Here is an 18,026-nt window from a genome sequence, read left to right on the forward strand (position 1 = left end):
AGATCCTGAGGTGTCAATGATTTACATCCCTGCACCAATTAGGCATGTAAAATGCCTTTCCATGCAATTCTGGCGTTTAAACGCTGAAGTGATGCATGTTCTGGGCGTTCAACGCCCATGTGCAGCGTGTTTCTGGCGTTGAACGCCAGTTCCATGCTTGTTTCTGGCGTTCAGTGCCAGCTCTCCTCAGGGTGCATTCTTGGCGTTTGAACGCTGGGATGTTGCTTGTTTCTGGCGTTCAGCGCCAAATCCATGCTCTGTTCTGGCGTTGAACGCCAGCCAGATGCTCCTTACTGGTGTTTAAATGCCAGTAAGTCCTTCCTCTAGGGTGTGATTTTTTTTCTGCTGTTTTTGATTCTGTTTTGAATTTTAATATTTTTTTTGTGACTCCACATGATCATGAACCTAATAAAACATAAAAGAACAATGAAAATAAAATAAAATTAGATAAATAAAAATTGGGTTGCCTCCCAATAAGCACTTCTTTAATGTCAATAGCTTGACAGTGGGCTCTCATGGAGCCACACAGGTGATCAGGTCAATGTTGTATAGTCCCAACACCAAACTGAGTTTGGTTGTGGCCTCCCAACACCAAACTTAGAGTTTGATTGTGGGGGCTCTGTTTGACTCTGTACTGAGAGAAGCTCTGCATGCTTACTCTCCCTTGTTACAGAAGGATAGCCGTGTGCCTTAAACACAAGGTAGTCCCCATTCAATTGAAGGACTAATTCTCCTCTGTTAACATCTATCATAGCTTCTGCTATGGCTAGGAAAGGTCTTCCAAGGATGATGCATTCATCCTCCTCCTTCCTAGTGTCTAAGATTATGAAATCAGCAGGCATGTAAAGGCCTTTAACCTTTACCAACACGTCCTCTACTAATCCAAAAGCTTGTCTTACTGACTTGTCTGCCAATTGTAATGAGAATAAGGCAGGCTGTAACTCAATAATCCCCAGCTTCTCCATTACAGAGAGTGGCATAAGATTTATGCCTGACCTTGGGTCACTCAGAGCTTTTTCAAAGGTCATGGTGCCTATGGTACAGGGTATTAAGAATTTGCCAGGATCTTGTTTCTTTTGAGGTAAAGTTTGCTGAACCCATGTATCTAGTTCACCAATGAGCAAGGGAGGTTCACCTTCCTAAGTCTCATTACCAAACAATTTGGCATTCAGCTTCATGATAGCTCCTAGATATTGAGCAACTTACTCTCCAGTTACATCTTCACCCTCTTCAAAGGAAGAATAGTCTTCAGAGCTCATAAATGGCAGAAGGAGATTTAATGGAATCTCTATGGTCTCTATATGAGCCTCAAATTCCTTTGGATCCTCAATAGGGAACTCGTTCCTGCTTGAGAGACGTCCCATGAGATCTTCCTCATTGGGATTCGCATCCTCTCCCTCCTCCTTGCATTCGGCCATATTGATTATATCAATGGCCTTGCACTCTCTTTTTGGATTCTCTTCTGTATTGCTTGGGAGAGTACTAGGAGGAGTTTCAGTGATTTTCTTACTCAGCTGGCCCACTTGTGCCTCCAGATTTCTGATGGAGGACCTTGTTTTATTCATGAAACTTAAAGTGGCCTTAGACAGATCAGAGACTAAGTTTAAGTTAGAGGTATTCTGTTCATAATTTTCTGTCTGTTGCTGAGAAGATGATGGATAAGGCTTGATATTGCTGAGCCTATTTCTTCCACCATTATTAAAGCCTTGTTGAGGCTTTTGTTGATCCTTCCATGAGAAATTCGGATGATTTCTCCATGATGAATTATAGGTGTTTCCATAAGGTTCACCCATGTAATTTACCTCTGCCATTGCAGGGTTTTCAGGATCATAAGCTTCTTCTTCAGAAGATGCCTCTTTAGTACTGTTGGATGCATTTTGCCATCCATTCAGACTTTGAGAAATCATGTTGACTTGCTGAGTCAACACTTTGTTCTGAGCCAATATAACATTCAGAGCATCAATTTCAAGAACTCCATTCCTCTGAGGCGTCCCATTATTCACGGAATTCCTCTCAGAAGTGTACATGAATTGGTTATTTGCAACCATGTCAATGAGTTCCTGAGCTTCTGCAGGCGTTTTCTTTAGGTGAATGGATACACCTATAGAGTGGTCCAATGACATCTTGGAAAACTCAGATAGACCATAATAGAATATATCTAATATGGTCTACTCTAAAAACATGTCAGAAGGGCACTTTTTGGTCATCTGCTTGTATCTTTCCCAAGCTTCATAGAGGGATTCACCATCTTTTTGCTTGAAGGTCTGAACATCCACTCTAAGCTTGCTCAGCTTTTGAGGAGGAAAGAATTTATCCAAGAAGGCCGTGACCAGCTTATCCCAGGAGTCCATGCTATCTTTAGGTTGTGAGTCTAACCATGTTCTAGCTCTGTCTCTTACAGCAAAAGGGAAAAGCATGAGCCTGTAGACTTCAGGATCTACTCCATTTGTCTTAACAGTCTCACAAATCTGCAAGAACTCAGTTAAAAACTGGTAAGGATCTTCAGATGGAAGTCCATAAAACTTGCAGTTCTGTTGCATTAGAGCAACTAATTGAGGTTTCAGCTCAAAATTGTTTGCTCCAATGGCAGGAATTGAGATGCTTCTTCCATCAAACTTGGACGTGGGTTTAGTAAAATCACCAAGCATCCTCCTTGCATTATTGTTGTTGGGTTTGGCTGCCATCTCCTTCTCTTGTTCGAAAATTTCAGAAAGGTTGCCTCCGGATTGTTGTAATTTAGCTTCTCTTAGTTTTCTCTTCAGAGTCCTTTAAGGTTCAGGATCAACTTCAATAAGAGTGCTTTTTTCTTGTTCCTGCTCATATGAAAGAGAAGAGAACAAGAAAAGAAGAAGAATCCTCTATGTCACAGTAAAGAGGATCCTTATTATTAGTAGAAGAAGAAAAGAATAAAGAAAGAAGAATCCAAACACAAGGGTAAGGATAGAGGCAGTGATTGGAGATGAAGAGAGGTGAAGAGAAGTGTTAGTAAATGAATAAATAAATAGAAGATGAGAGAGAGAGAATTCGAAAATTAATTTTGAAAAGCAGTTAATGATTTTTGAAAATCAAAGGTGAGATAGAATTAAAATTAAAATTTAAAACAATTAGTTAATTTAAAAAGAATTTTGAAAAAGGGATGAGATATTTTCGAAAATTAGAGAGGGAAAAGTAGTTAGGTGGTTTTGAAAAAGATAAGAAACAAAAAAAAGTTAATTAGTTAGTTGAAAAAGATATTAAAATTAAATTTGAAAGGATAAGAAGATAAGAAGTTAGATAAGATATTTTGAAATCAAATTTTTGAAAAAGATATGATATAAAAGATAAGATAAGAAAGATTTAATTTTTAAAATTAAAATTAATTCTTAACTAACAAGAAACTAAAAGATATGATTCTAGAATTTAAAGATTGAACCTTTCTTAACAAGAAAGTAACAAACTTCAAATTTTTGAATCAATCATATTAATTGTTAGCATAATTTTTGAAAATAAAGATAAAATTAAGAAAAAAATTTTTGAAAAATTTTTTTAAATTTTCGAAAATCATAAGATAAAAATGAGAAAGATTTGATTTTTGAAAAAGTTTTGAAAAGATAGGATTTTTAAAATTGAAAATTTGACTTGACTTGTAAGAAACAACTAATTTTAAAATTTTTTGACCAAGTCAACTCAAATTTTCGAAAATTATGAGAAAATTAGGAAAAGATATTTTTTTGAATTTTAAAATTTTAATTATGAGAGAAAAAAAACACAAATATGACCCAAAACATAAAAATTTTGGATCAAAACACAAGATGCATGCAAGAACACTATGAATGTCAAGATGAACACCAAGAACACTTTGAAGATCATGATGAGTATCAAGAACATATTTTTGAAAAATTTTTTATGCAAAGAAAACTTGCAAGACGCCAAACTTAGAATTCTTTAATGCTTGGACTCTAACAAACAAAAAATGCATATGAAAAACAACAAAAGATACAAAACAAGAAAACATCAAGATCAAACAAGAAGGCTTACCAAGAACAACTTGAAGATCATGAAGAACACCATGAATGCATGAATTTTCGAAAAATGCAAGAAAAAATTTTTAAAGCATGCAATTGACACCAAACTTAAGAATTGAGTCAAAACTCAAACAAGAATCACACAAAATATTTTTGATTTTTATGATTTTATGATTTTTTTTTGTATTTTTATTATTATTTTTTTTCTTGAAAATATTCTTTAGAAAAACGAAAATAAAGACAAATTTTTGAAAACTTTTTTTTTGAAAAGAAAATAAAAAGAAAATTACCTAATCTGAGCAATGAGATGAACCGTCAGTTGTTCATACTCGAACAATCCCCGGCAATGGCGCTAAAAACTTGGTGGACGAAATTGTGATCATCAATAATGGCTCTAAAGACTTGGTGCTCTCAAACATAAATCACACTTTGTCACAACTCCGTACAACTAACCAGCAAGTGTACTGGGTCGTCCAAGTAATACCTTACATGAGTAAGGGTCAATCCCACAGAGATTATTGGTATGAAGCAAGCTATGGTCATCTTATAAATCCCAGTCAGGTGGATTCAACTATATTAAGAGATTATTTGTTTTTTGAATAATAATAATAAATAAATAGAAAATAGTTACTCATATAATTCAATGGTAGGAATTTCAGATAGGTGCATGGAGATGCTGTGTTCCTTCTGAATCTCTGCTTTCCTACTGCTTTTATCCAATATTTGTCATTCCTTTCTATGGCAAGCTGTATGTAGGGCATCACCGTTGTCAATGGCTACATCCCATCCTCTCAGTGAAAATGGTCCAAATGCTCTGTCACAGCACGTCTAATCATCTGTCGGTTCTCGATCATGTTGGAATAGAATCCCTTGATTCTTTTGTGTTTGTCACCACGCCCAGCAATCACGAGTTTGAAGCTCGTCACAGTCATTCAATACCAGAATCTTACTCGGAATACCACAGAAAAGGTTAGACTTTCCGGATTCCCATGAATGCCGCCATCAATTCTAGCTTATACCACGAAGATTCTGATTAAGGAATCCAAGAGATATGCGCCCGGTCTAAGGTAGAATGGAAGTGGTTGTCAATCACATGTTCATAGGTGAGAATGATGATGAGTGTCACGGATCATCACATTCATCATGTTGAAGTGCAACGAATATCTTAGAATAAGAATAAGTCGAATTGAATAGAAAATAGTAGTACTTGCATTAAAACTTTTGGTAGAGCAGAGCTCCACACCCTTAATCTATGGTGTGTAGAAACTCCACCGTTGAACATACATAAGTGATGAAGGTCCAGGCATGGCCGAATGGCCAGCCCCCATGAAAGACCGAAATTCAAAAGAACTAGATAGTCCAAGACTTCTAATAAAATAGTAAGAAGTTCTATTTATACTAAACTATCTACTAGGGTTTACAGAAGTAAGTAATTGATGCATAAATTCACTTCCAGGGCACACTTGGTGTGTGCTTGGGCTGAGCTTGATCTATCCACGAGCTGAGGCTTCTCTTGGAGTTGAACGCCAAGTTGTAACATGTTTTGGGCGTTCAACTTTGGTTCGTGACGTGTTTCTGGCGTTTGACTCCAGAATGCAGCATAGAACTGGCAATGAGCACCAGTTTACATCATCTAATTACGAATAAAGTATGGACTATTATATATTGGTGGAAAGCTCTGGATGTCTACTTTCCAACGCTGTTGAGAGCGCGCGATTTGGAGTTCTGTAGCTCCAGAAAATCCTTTTTGAGTGCAGAGAGGTCAGATTCAACCAGCATCAACAGTCCTTTGTCAGCTTCCTATCAGAGTTTTGCTCAGGTCCCTCAATTTCAGCCAGAAAATACCTGAAATCATAGAAAAACACACAAACTCATAGTAAAGTCCAGAAATGTTAATTTAGCATAAAACTAATGAAAACATCCCTAAAAGTAACTAGATCATACTAAAAACTACCTAAAACAATGCCAAAAAGCGTATAAATTATCCGCTCATCACAACATCAAACTTAAATTGTTGCTTGTCCCCAAGCAACTGAAGATCAATTAGGATAAAAAGAAGAGAATATACTATAAATCCCAAAATATCAATGAATATTAATTCTAATTAGATGAGCGGGACTTGTAGCTTTTTGCTTCTGAACAGTTTTGGCATCTCACTTTTTCCTTTGAAGTTTAGAATGATTGGCGTCTCTAGGGACTTAGAATTTCAGATAGTGTTATTGATTCTCCTAGTTAAGTTTGTTGATTCTTGAACACAGCTACTTTTATGAGTCTTGGCCGTGGCCCTAAGCATTTTGTTTTCCAGTATTACCACCGGATACATAAATGCCACAGACATATGACTGGGTGAACCTTTTCAGATTGTGACTCAGCTTTGCTAGAGTCCCCAGTTAGAGGTGTCCAGAGCTCTTAAGTACCCTCTTTTTGCTTTGGATCACGACTTTAACCACTCAGTCTCAAGCTTTTCACTTGGACCTGCATGCGACAAGTACATGGTAAGGGACAACTTGATTTCGCCGCTTAGGCCTGGATTTTATTTCCTTGGGCCCTTCTATCCATTAATGCTCAAAGCTTTGGATCCTTTTTACCCTTGCCTTTTAGTTTTAAGGGCTATTGGCTTTTTCTGCTTGCTTTTTCTTTTTCTTTCTAAATTTTTTTTCGCCATTTTTTTCTTTTTTTTCGCAAGTTTTTGCTTTTTCACTGCTTTTTCTTGCTTCAAGAATCAATTTCATGATTTTTCAGATTATCAATAGCATTTCTCTTTGTTCATCATTCTTTCAAGAGCCAACAATTTTAACATTCATAAACAACAAGATAAAAAATATGCAATGTTTAAGCATTCATTCAGAAAACAAAAAGTATTGTCACCACATCAATATAATTAAACTAAATTCAAGGACAATTTTTTAAATTTATGTACTTCTTGTTCTTTTGAATTAAAAACATTTTTCATTTAAGAGAGGTGTAGGATTTATGGAATTTATTCATAGCTTTAAGACATAGTTACTACATACTAATGGTCATGAAGTAGAGGCACAAAACATAAACACACATATAGCATAAAAACCGAAAATAGAGATAAGAACAAGGAAGTTAAGGAATGAGTCCACCTTAGTGAGGGGGGCGCCTTTTTGAAGGACTAATGGTGCTTTTTGAGCTCCTTTATGTCTCTTCCTTACCTTTGTTGCTTGATCCCTAGTGATTTTGGTGCTCTTATCCTTAGTTGCTTGGTGCGCGAAATTGTGATCACTGCACAACTTTGCACAACTAACCAGCAAGTGCACTGGGTCGTCCAAGTAATAAACCTTACGCGAGTAAGGGTCGATCCCACGGAGATTGTTGGTGTTCCGAGGGTTACCTGAAACGTGCAGCTCGGTCGCCTGGCAAGGCCCGAGGTGGGGGTCTGTGACCCGAGCTTGGTGTGCTGAACGGCGGGGGTTGTACCTGCAATGACACTCCGATGCTTAAGTTAGCATGGGTCCAAGCAGATATCAAGTGGAATTAGAGTATGAGTTATACCTGGGTGCTCCAGTGTATTTATAGTAGTTTGGCCGTGATCATCCCTGGATAAGATATTCTTATCTTATCTTTATCCTTTTGGGAGTTTTATCTTTATCTTCTGCGGAACCGCCTTTCCTAGGCCTTTTCGGCCTTTAGGTTTTGGGCTTCGCTCCTTTTGATGGGCCTTTTCCTTTCGTTTGTCCGAGGTCCGACCTCAGGCGTGGGCCTTTGGGACGAGGTCGGACCTTCTGATGGTTAGCCGAGTTAGGAGAGCTCGGTCAGGGTATGAACAGTTGGTATGAAGCAAGCTATGGTCACCTTGTAGATCTTAGTCAGGCAGACTCAAATGGGTATAGATGATGAATAAAACATAAAGATAAAGATAGAGATACTTATGTATATCATTGGTGAGAGCTTCAGATAAGCGTATGAAGATGCTTTCCCTTCCGTCTCTCTGCTTTCCTACTGTCTTCATCCAATCCTTCTTACTCCTTTCCATGGCAAGCTTATGCAAGGGTTTCACCGTTGTCAGTGGCTACCTCCCATCCTCTCATTGGAAATGTTCAACGCACCCTGTCACGGCACGACTATCCATCTGTCGGTTCTCAATCAGGCCGGAATAGAATTCAGTGATTCTTTTGCGTCTGTCACTAACGCCCCGCCCTCAGGAGTTTGAAGCACATCACAGTCATTCAATCATTGAATCCTACTCAGAATACCACAGACAAGGTTAGACCTTCCGGATTCTCTTGAATGCCGCCATCAGTTCTTGCCTATACCACGAAGACTCTGATCTCACGGAATGGCTGGCTCGTTTGTCAGGCGAGCACTCGGTTGTCAGGCGATCAACCATGCATCATGTATCAGGAATCCAAGAGATATTCACCCAATCTAAGGTAGAACGGAGGTGGTTGTCAGTCACACGTTCATAGGTGAGAATGATGATGAGTGTCACGGATCATCACATTCATCAAGTTGAAGAACAAGTGATATCTTGGACAAAGAACAAGCGGAATTGAATAGAAGAACAATAGTAATTGCATTAATACTCGAGGTACAGCAGAGCTCCACACCTTAATCTATGGTGTGTAGAAACTCCACCGTTGAAAATACATAAGAACAAGGTCTAGGCATGGCCGTGAGGCCAGCCCCCAAAATGATCTAAGAACTAGATGTCCAAAGATGATCTAGAGATCTAAAGTGATCAAAAGATCTAAAGAACAAAGGATTCCAAAGATCCGAAGATTCAAATACAATAGTAAAAGGTCCTATATATAGAAAACTAGTAGCCTAGGGTGTACAAAGATGAGTAAATGACATAAAAATCCACTTCCGGGCCCACTTGGTATGTGCTTGGGCTGAGCAATGAAGCATTTTCGTGTAGAGACTCTTCTTGGAGTTAAACGCCAGCTTTTATGCCAGTTTGGGCGTTTAACTCCCATTTTGGTGCCAGTTCCGGCGTTTAACGCTGGAAATTCTGAAGGTGACTTTGAACGCCGGTTTGGGCCATCAAATCTTGGGCAAAGTATGAACTATCATATATTGCTGGAAAGCCCAGGATGTCTCCTTTTCAACGCCGTTGAGAGCGCGCCAATTGGGCTTCTGTAGCTCCAGAAAATCCACTTCGAGTGCAGGGAGGTCAGAATCCAACAGCATCTGCAGTCCTTTTCAGTCTCTAGATCAGATTTTTGCTCAGGTCCCTCAATTTCAGCCAGAAAATACCTGAAATCACAGAAAAACACACAAACTCATAGTAAAGTCCAGAAAAGTGAATTTTAACTAAAAACTAATAAAAATATACTAAAAACTCGACTCAAACTACTAAAAACATACTAAAAACAATGCCAAAAAGCGTACAAATTATCCGCTCATCACAACACCAAACTTAAATGGTTGCTTGTCCCCAAGCAACTGAAAGTCAAATAAGATAAAAAGAAGAGAATATGCAATGAACTCCAAAAACATCTATGAAGATCAGTATTAATTAGATGAGCGGGGCTTTTAGCTTTTTGCCTCTGAATAGTTTTGGCATCTCACTCTATCCTTTGAAATTCAGAATGATTGGCTTCTTTAGGAACTCAGAATCCAGATAGTGTCATTGATTCTCCTAGTTAAGTATGATGATTCTTGAACACAGCTACTTTATGAGTCTTGGCCGTGGCCCAAAGCACTCTGTCTTCCAGTATTACCACCGGATACATACATGCCACAGACACATAATTGGGTGAACCTTTTCAGATTGTGACTCAGCTTTGCTAGAGTCCCCAATTAGAGGTGTCCAGGATTCTTAAGCACACTCTTTTTGCCTTGGATCACAGTTTTATTTCTTTCTTTTTCTTTTCTTTTTTTTTCGTTTTCTTTTCTCCTCTTTTTTTTTTCGTTTTTCTCTTTTTTTTTTGTATTCACTGCTTTTTCTTGCTTCAAGAATCATTTTTATGATTTTTCAGATCCTCAGTAACATGTCTCCTTTTTCATCATTCTTTCAAGAGCCAACATTCATGAACCACAAATTCAAAAGACATATGCACTGTTTAAGCATACATTCAGAAAATAAACGTGTTGCCACCACATCAAAATAATTAATCTGCTATAAAATTCAAAATTCATGCAATTCTTCTCTTTTTCAATTAAGAACATTGTTTATTTAAGAAAGGTGATGGATTCATAGGACATTTATAACTTTAAGGCATAGACACTAAGACACTAATGATCATAAGACACAAACATGGACAAACATAAAGCATAAATTTTCGAAAAACAAGAAAATAAAGAACAAGGAGATTAAAGAACTGGTCCACCTTAGTGATGGCGGCTTGTTCTTCCTCTTGAAGGTCTTATGGAGTGCTTGAGCTCCTCAATGTCTCTTCCTTGTCTTTGTTGCTCCTCTCTCATGATTCTTTGATCTTCTCTAATTTCATGGAGGAGGATGGAATGTTCTTGGTGCTCCACCCTTAGTTGTCCCATGTTGGAACTCAATTCTCCTAGGGAGGTGTTAATTTGCTCCCAATAGTTTTGTGGAGGAAAGTGCATCCCTTGAGGCATCTCAGGGATCTCATGATGAGAGGGGTCTCTTATTTGCTCCATCCTTTTCTTAGTGATGGGCTTGTCCTCATCAATGGGGATGTCTCCCTCTATGTCAACTCCAACTGAATAACAGAGGTGACAAATGAGATGAGGAAAGGCTAACCTTGCCAAAGTAGAGGACTTGTCCGCCACCTTATAAAGTTCTTGGGCTATAACCTCATGAACTTCCACTTCTTCTCCATTCATGATGCTATAGATCATGATGGCCCGGTCTAGAGTAACTTCGGACCGGTTGCTAGTGGGAATGATTGAGCGTTGGATAAACTCCAACCATCCTCTAGCCACGGGCTTGAGGTCATGCCTTCTCAATTGAACCGGCTTCCCTCTTGAATCTCTCTTCCATTGGGCGCCCTCTTCACAAATGTCAGTGAGGTCTTGGTCCAACCTTTGATCAAAGTTGACCCTTCTAGTGTAAGGATGTTCATCTCCTTGCATCATGGGCAAGTTGAATGCCAACCTTACATTTTCCGGACTAAAATCCAAGTATTTTCCCCGAACCATAGTAAGCCAATTCTTTGGATCCGGGTTCACACTTTGATCATGGTTCTTGGTGATCCATGCATTGGCATAGAACTCTTGAACCATTAAGATTCCGACTTGTTGAATGGGGTTGGTGAGAACTTCCCAACCTCTTCTTCGGATCTCATGTCGGATCTCCGGATATTCACTCTTTTTGAGTGAAAAAGGGACCTCGGGGATCACCTTCTTCAAGGCCACAACTTCATAGAAGTGGTCTTGATGCACCCTTGAGATGAATCTCTCCATCTCCCATGACTCGGAGGTGGAAGCTTTTGCCTTCCCTTTCCTCTTTCTAGAGGTTTCTCCGGCCTTGGATGCCATAAATGGTTATGGAAAAACAAAAAGCAATGCTTTTACCACACCAAACTTAAAAGGTTTGCTCGTCCTCGAGCAAAAGAAGAAAGAAGAGAGTAGAAGAAGAAGAAATGAGGAAGAAGGGAATGGCTTTGTGTTCGGCCAAATGGGGAAGAAGTAGTGTTTAGGGTGTGTGAAAATGAAGGAGTGAAGATGGGTTTATATAGGGGTGGAAGGGAGGGGTAGGGTTCGGCTATTATGGGTGGGTTTGGGAGGGAAAGTGGTTTGAATTTGAATGGTGAGGTAGGTGGGGTTTTATGAAGGATGGATGTGAGTGGTGAAGAGAGAGATGGGATTTGATAGGTGAGGGGTTTTTGGGGAAGAGGTGTTGAGGTGATTGGTGAATGGGTGAAGAAGAAGAGAGAGAGTGGTGGGGTTGGTGGGGATCCTGTGGGGTCCACAGATCCTGAGGTGTCAAAGAAAAGTCATCCCTTTACCAAATGGTATGCAAAAACACATTTTGTGCCAAATCTGGCGTTAAACGCCGGGATGGTGCCCATTTCTGGTGTTTAACGCCAGGTTCTTGCCCTTTACTGGCGTTTAACGCCAGTCTAGTGCCCCTTTCTGGCGTTAAACGCCCAGAATGGTGCCAGACTGGGCGTTAAACGCCCAACTGCTAGCCTTACTGGCGTTTAAACGCCAGTAGGTTCTTCCTCCAGGGTGTGCTATTTTTCTTCCTATTTTTCATTCTGTTTTTGCTTTTTCAATTGATTTTATGACTTCTCATGATCATCAACCTACAAAAAAAAACATAAAATAACAAAAGAAAATAGATAAAATATAACATTGGGTTGCCTCCCAACAAGCACTTCTTTAATGTCAATAGCTTGACAGAGGGCTCTCATGGAGCCTCACAGATACTCAGAGCAATGTTGGAACCTCCCAACACCAAACTTAGAGTTTGCATGTGGGGGTTCAACACCAAACTTAGAGTTTGGTTGTGGCCTCCCAACACCAAACTTAGAGTTTGACTGTGGGGGCTCTGTTTGACTCTGATTTGAGAAAAGCTTTTCATGCTTCCTCTCCATGGTGACAGAGGGGTATCCTTGAGCCTTAAACACAAAGGATTCTTCATTCACTTGAATGATCAGTTCACCTCCATCAACATCAATCACAGCCTTTGCTGTGGCTAGGAAGGGTCTTCCAAGGATGATAGATTCATCCATGCATTTCCCAGTCTCTAGGACTATGAAATCAGTAGGGATGTAATGGTCTTCAATCTTCACCAAAACATCCTTTACAAGTCCATAAGCTTGTTTTCTTGAGTTGTCTGCCATCTCTAATGAGATTCTTGCAGCTTGTACCTCAAAGATCCCTAGCTTCTCCATTACAGAGAGAGGCATGAGGTTTACACTTGACCCTAAGTCACACAGAGCCTTCTTGAAGGTCATGGTGCCTATGGTGCAAGGTATGGAAAACTTCCCAGGATCTTGTCTCTTTTGAGGTAATTTCTGCCTAGACAAGTCATCCAGTTCTTTGGTGAGCAAAGGAGGTTCGTTCTCCCAAGTCTCATTTCCAAATAACTTGTCATTTAGCTTCATGATTGCTCCAAGGTATTTAGCAACTTTCTCTTCAGTGACATACTCATCCTCTTCAGAGGAAGAATACTCATCAGAGCTCATGAAAGGCAGAAGTAAGTCCAATGGAATCTCTATGGTCTCATTTTGAGCCTCAGATTCCCATGGTTCCTCATTGGGGAACTCAGTGGAGGCTAGTGCACGCCCATTGAGGTCTTCCTCAGTGGCGTTCACTTCCTCTCCTTCCTCTCCAAATTCGGCCATGTTGATGGCCTTGCACTCTCCTTTTGGATTTTCTTCTGTGTTGCTTGGGAGAGTACTTGGAGGGAGTTCAGTAACTTTCTTGCTCAGCTGTCCCACTTGTGCCTCCAAATTTCTAATGGAGGATCTTGTTTCAGTCATGAAACTTTGAGTGGTTTTGATTAGATCAGAGACCATGGTTGCTAAGTCAGAGGGGTTCTGCTTAGAATTCTCTGTTTGTTGCTGAGAAGATGATGGAAAAGGCTTGCTATTGCTAAACCTGTTTCTTCCACCATTATTGTTGTTGAAACCTTGTTGAGGTCTCTCTTGATTCTTCCATGAGAAATTTGGGTGATTTCTCCATGAAGAATTATTAGTGTTTCCATAGGGTTCTCCTAGGTAATTCACCTCTTCCATTGAAGGGTTCTCAGGATCATAAGCTTCTTCTTCAGATGAAGCATCCTTAGTACTGCTTGGTGCATTTTGCATTCCAGACAGACTTTGAGAAATCAAATTGACTTGTTGAGTCAATATCTTGTTCTGAGCCAGAATGGCATTCAGAGTATCAATCTCAAGAACTCCTTTCTTCTGACTTGTCCCATTGTTCACAGGATTCCTTTCAGAAGTGTACATGAATTGGTTATTTGCAACCATTTCAATTAGCTCTTGAGCTTCTGTAGGCGTCTTCTTCAGGTGAAGAGATCCTCTAGCAGAGCTATCCAAAGACATCTTGGATAGTTCAGAGAGACCATCATAGAAAATACCTATGATGCTCCATTCAGAAAGCATGTCAGAAGGACATTTTCTGATCAATTGTTTGTATCTTTCCCAAGCTTCATAGAGGGATTCTCCATCCTTCTGTCTGAAGGTTTGGACTTCCACTCTAAGCTTACTCAATTTTTGAGGTGGAAAGAACTTTGCCAAGAAGGTATTGACTAGCTTTTCCCATGAGTCCAGGCTTTCTTTAGGTTGTGAGTCCAACCATGTCCTAGCTCTATCTCTTACAGCAAAAGGGAATAGCATAAGTCTGTAGACCTCAGGGTCAACCCCATTAGTCTTGACAGTGTCACAGATTTGCAAGAATTCAGCTAAGAACTGATGAGGATCTTCCAATGGAAGTCCATGGAACTTGCAATTCTGTTGCATTAGAGAAACTAATTGAGGCTTAAGCTCAAAATTGTTTGCTCCAATGGCAGGGATAGAGATGCTTCTCCCATAGAAGTCGGGAGTAGGTGTAGTAAAGTCACCCAGCACCTTCCTTGCATTGTTGTTGTTGTTGTTGTTTTCGGCTGCCATGGTTTCTTCTTCTTTGAAGATTTCTGTCAGGTCCTCTACAGAGAGTTGTGCCTTAGCTTCTCTTAGCTTTCGCTTCAAGGTCCTTTCAGGTTCAGGGTCAGCTTCAACAAGAATGCCCTTGTCTTTGTTCCTGCTCATATGAAAGAGAAGAGAACAAGAAAATATGGAATCCTCTATGTCACAGTATAGAGATTCCTTGAGGTGTCAGAGGAACAGAAAAATGGAAAGAAGAGGTAGAAGAATTCGAACTTAATTAGATAGAGTTCGAATTGTGCATTGAGAAGGAGTGGTACTCCATAAATAGAAGGATGTGGGAAGAGAGGAAGAAATTTTCGAAAATCAAGTGAAATATTTTGAAAACATTTTTGAAAAACTTTAATTGATTTTCGAAAATCAAGAGTGGGAAAGAAATCAAGTAATTTTTGAAAAAGATTTTGAAATTAGAAATCAAAAAGATATGATTAAAATCTGTTTTGAAAAAGATGTGATTAAAAAGATATGATAAAAAATTATGCTTTTAAAAAAATATGATTGAAAAGATATGATTTGAAAACAATTTTAAAAAGATTTGATTTTAAAAATTAATGACTTTCCTAACAAGAAAAGATATGATTCAAACATTAAACCTTTCTCAACAGAAAAGGCAACATACTTAAAATGTTCAATCAAATCATTAATTGTTAGTAAGTATCTTTGAAAAAGGAAAGAAATTGATTTTGAAAACATTTGATTGAAAAGATATGATTTGAAAAAGATTTGATTTTGAAAAACTTTGAAAACTTGAAAGAATTGATTTTGAAAACAAAATCCTCCCCCTTGTGCCATCCTGGCGTTAAACGCCCAGAATGGTGCACATTCTGGCGTTTAACGCCCAATGCACTACCCTTTTGGGCGTTAAACGCCCAACCAGGCACCCTGGCTGGCGTTTAAACGCCAGTCTGTCCTTCTTCACTGGGCGTTTTTGAACGCCAGCCTTTTTCTGTGTAATTCCTCTGCTGCATGTTCTGAATCTTCAGTTCCCTGTACTATTGACTTGAAAATAGAACCAAGATCAATTAAACAATGCATGCAAGACACCAAACTTAAAATTAGACACTAGACTCAAACAAGAAACATAAAATATTTTTGGTTTTTTTATGATTTTGAAATTTTTTTTGGATTTTTCGAAAATTAAGTGGAAGAAGAAAATAAAGGTGTCCAAATTCTTAATGAGAATTCCAGGAATCATGCAATGTTAGTCTAAAGCTTCAGTCTAAAGGAATTAGACATGAATAGCCAAGCTTCAGCAGGACATTACATTCAAGAGCTAAATTGATGATAATCAATCAGCTATGGTGATGATAAGAACATCACCTTGAAACACTAGAATTCATTCTTAAGAACTCTGAAAAATACCTAATCTAAGCAACAAGATGAACCGTCAGTTGTCCATACACGAAACAATCCCCGGCAACGGCGCCAAAAACTTGGTGCGCGAAATTGTGATCACTGCACAACTTTGCACAACTAACCAGCAAGTGCACTGGGTCGTCCAAGTAATAAACCTTACGCGAGTAAGGGTCGATCCCACGGAGATTGTTGGTATGAAGCAAGCTATGGTCACCTTGTAGATCTTAGTCAGGCAGACTCAAATGGGTATAGATGATGAATAAAACATAAAGATAAAGATAGAGATACTTATGTATATCATTGGTGAGAGCTTCAGATAAGCGTATGAAGATGCTTTCCCTTCCGTCTCTCTGCTTTCCTACTGTCTTCATCCAATCCTTCTTACTCCTTTCCATGGCAAGCTTATGCAAGGGTTTCACCGTTGTCAGTGGCTACCTCCCATCCTCTCATTGGAAATGTTCAACGCACCCTGTCACGGCACGGCTATCCATCTGTCGGTTCTCAATCAGGCCGGAATCGAATCCAGTGATTCTTTTGCGTCTGTCACTAACGCCCCGCCCTCAGGAGTTTGAAGCACGTCACAGTCATTCAATCATTGAATCCTACTCAGAATACCACAGACAAGGTTAGACCTTCCGGATTCTCTTGAATGCCGCCATCAGTTCTTGCCTATACCACGAAGACTCTGATCTCACGGAATGGCTGGCTCGTTTGTCAGGCGAGCACTCGGTTGTCAGGCGATCAACCATGCATCGTGTATCAGGAATCCAAGAGATATTCACCCAATCTAAGGTAGAACGGAGGTGGCTGTCAGTCACACGTTCATAGGTGAGAATGATGATGAGTGTCACGGATCATCACATTCATCAAGTTGAAGAACAAGTGATATCTTGGACAAAGAACAAGCGGAATTGAATAGAAGAACAATAGTAATTGCATTAATACTTGAGGTACAGCTGAGCTCCACACCTTAATCTATGGTGTGTAGAAACTCCACCGTTGAAAATACATAAGAACAAGGTCTAGGCATGGCCGTGAGGCCAGCCCCCAAAATGATCTAAGAACTAGATGTCCAAAGAATATCTAGAGATCTAAAGTGATCAAAAGATCTAAAGAACAAAGGATTCCAAAGATCCGAAGATTCAAATACAATAGTAAAAGGTCCTATATATAGAAAACTAGTAGCCTAGGGTGTACAGAGATGAGTAAATGACATAAAAATCCACTTCCGGGCCCACTTGGTGTGTGCTTGGGCTGAGCAATGAAGCATTTTCGTGTAGAGACTCTTCTTGGAGTTAAACGCCAGCTTTTATGCCAGTTTGGGCGTTTAACTCCCATTTTGGTGCCAGTTCCGGCGTTTAACGCTGGGAATTCTGAAGGTGACTTTGAACGCCGGTTTGGGCCATCAAATCTTGGGCAAAGTATGGACTATCATATATTGCTGGAAAGCCCAGGATGTCTCCTTTTCAACCCCATTGAGAGCCCGCCAATTGGGCTTCTGTAGCTACAGAAAATCCACTTCGAGTGCAGGGAGGTCAGAATCCAACAGCATCTGCAGTCCTTTTCAGTCTCTGGATCAGATTTTTGCTCAGGTCCCTCAATTTTAGCTAGAAAATACCTGAAATCACAGAAAAACACACAAACTCATAGTAAAGTCTAGAAAAGTGAATTTTAACTAAAAACTAATAAAAATATACTAAAAACTCGACTCAAACTACTAAAAACATACTAAAAAAATGCCAAAAAGCGTACAAATTATCCGCTCATCATTGCTCCCAATAGTTGTCTGGAGGAAAATGTATCCCCTGAGGTATCTCAGGGATTTCTTGATGAGGGAATTCCTCATGCTCTTTTGATGTGTAGTAAAATGCTCTATTACTGAGCTATGGACCCTTGAGATGAATCTCTCCATCTTCCATGACTCAGAGGTGGAAGCAATTGTCTTCCCTTTTTCTTCTTCTTTTTTTTTTTGAGATTTCTCTGACCTTAGGGGCCATCAATGGTTATGGAAAAGCAAAAAGCTATGCTTTTACCACACCAAACTTAGAATGTTGCTCGCCCTCGAGCAAAAGAAGAAAGAATAGAAGAAGAAGAAGAAGATATGGAGGAGTGGGAGAGAGGT

General features: G+C 39.4%; 2 non-coding genes across 2 annotated transcripts; both read left to right on the forward strand.

Annotated features, from left to right (window-relative positions):
* The first annotated feature begins 2,181 nt into the window (after positions 1 to 2,181).
* LOC130952724 (small nucleolar RNA R71) lies at positions 2,182 to 2,285 on the forward strand. The gene has a single exon (XR_009074900.1). It is a non-coding gene; the product is annotated as a small nucleolar RNA R71 (small nucleolar RNA).
* An 11,717-nt stretch (positions 2,286 to 14,002) lies between these two features.
* On the forward strand, positions 14,003 to 14,110 carry LOC130953908 (small nucleolar RNA R71). Its single transcript, XR_009076068.1, has one exon. It is a non-coding gene; the product is annotated as a small nucleolar RNA R71 (small nucleolar RNA).
* The last annotated feature ends 3,916 nt before the right edge of the window (positions 14,111 to 18,026 follow it).

This window comes from Arachis stenosperma, chromosome 9 (assembly GCF_014773155.1).
Source record: "Arachis stenosperma cultivar V10309 chromosome 9, arast.V10309.gnm1.PFL2, whole genome shotgun sequence".
Lineage (NCBI taxonomy): Eukaryota > Viridiplantae > Streptophyta > Magnoliopsida > Fabales > Fabaceae > Arachis > Arachis stenosperma.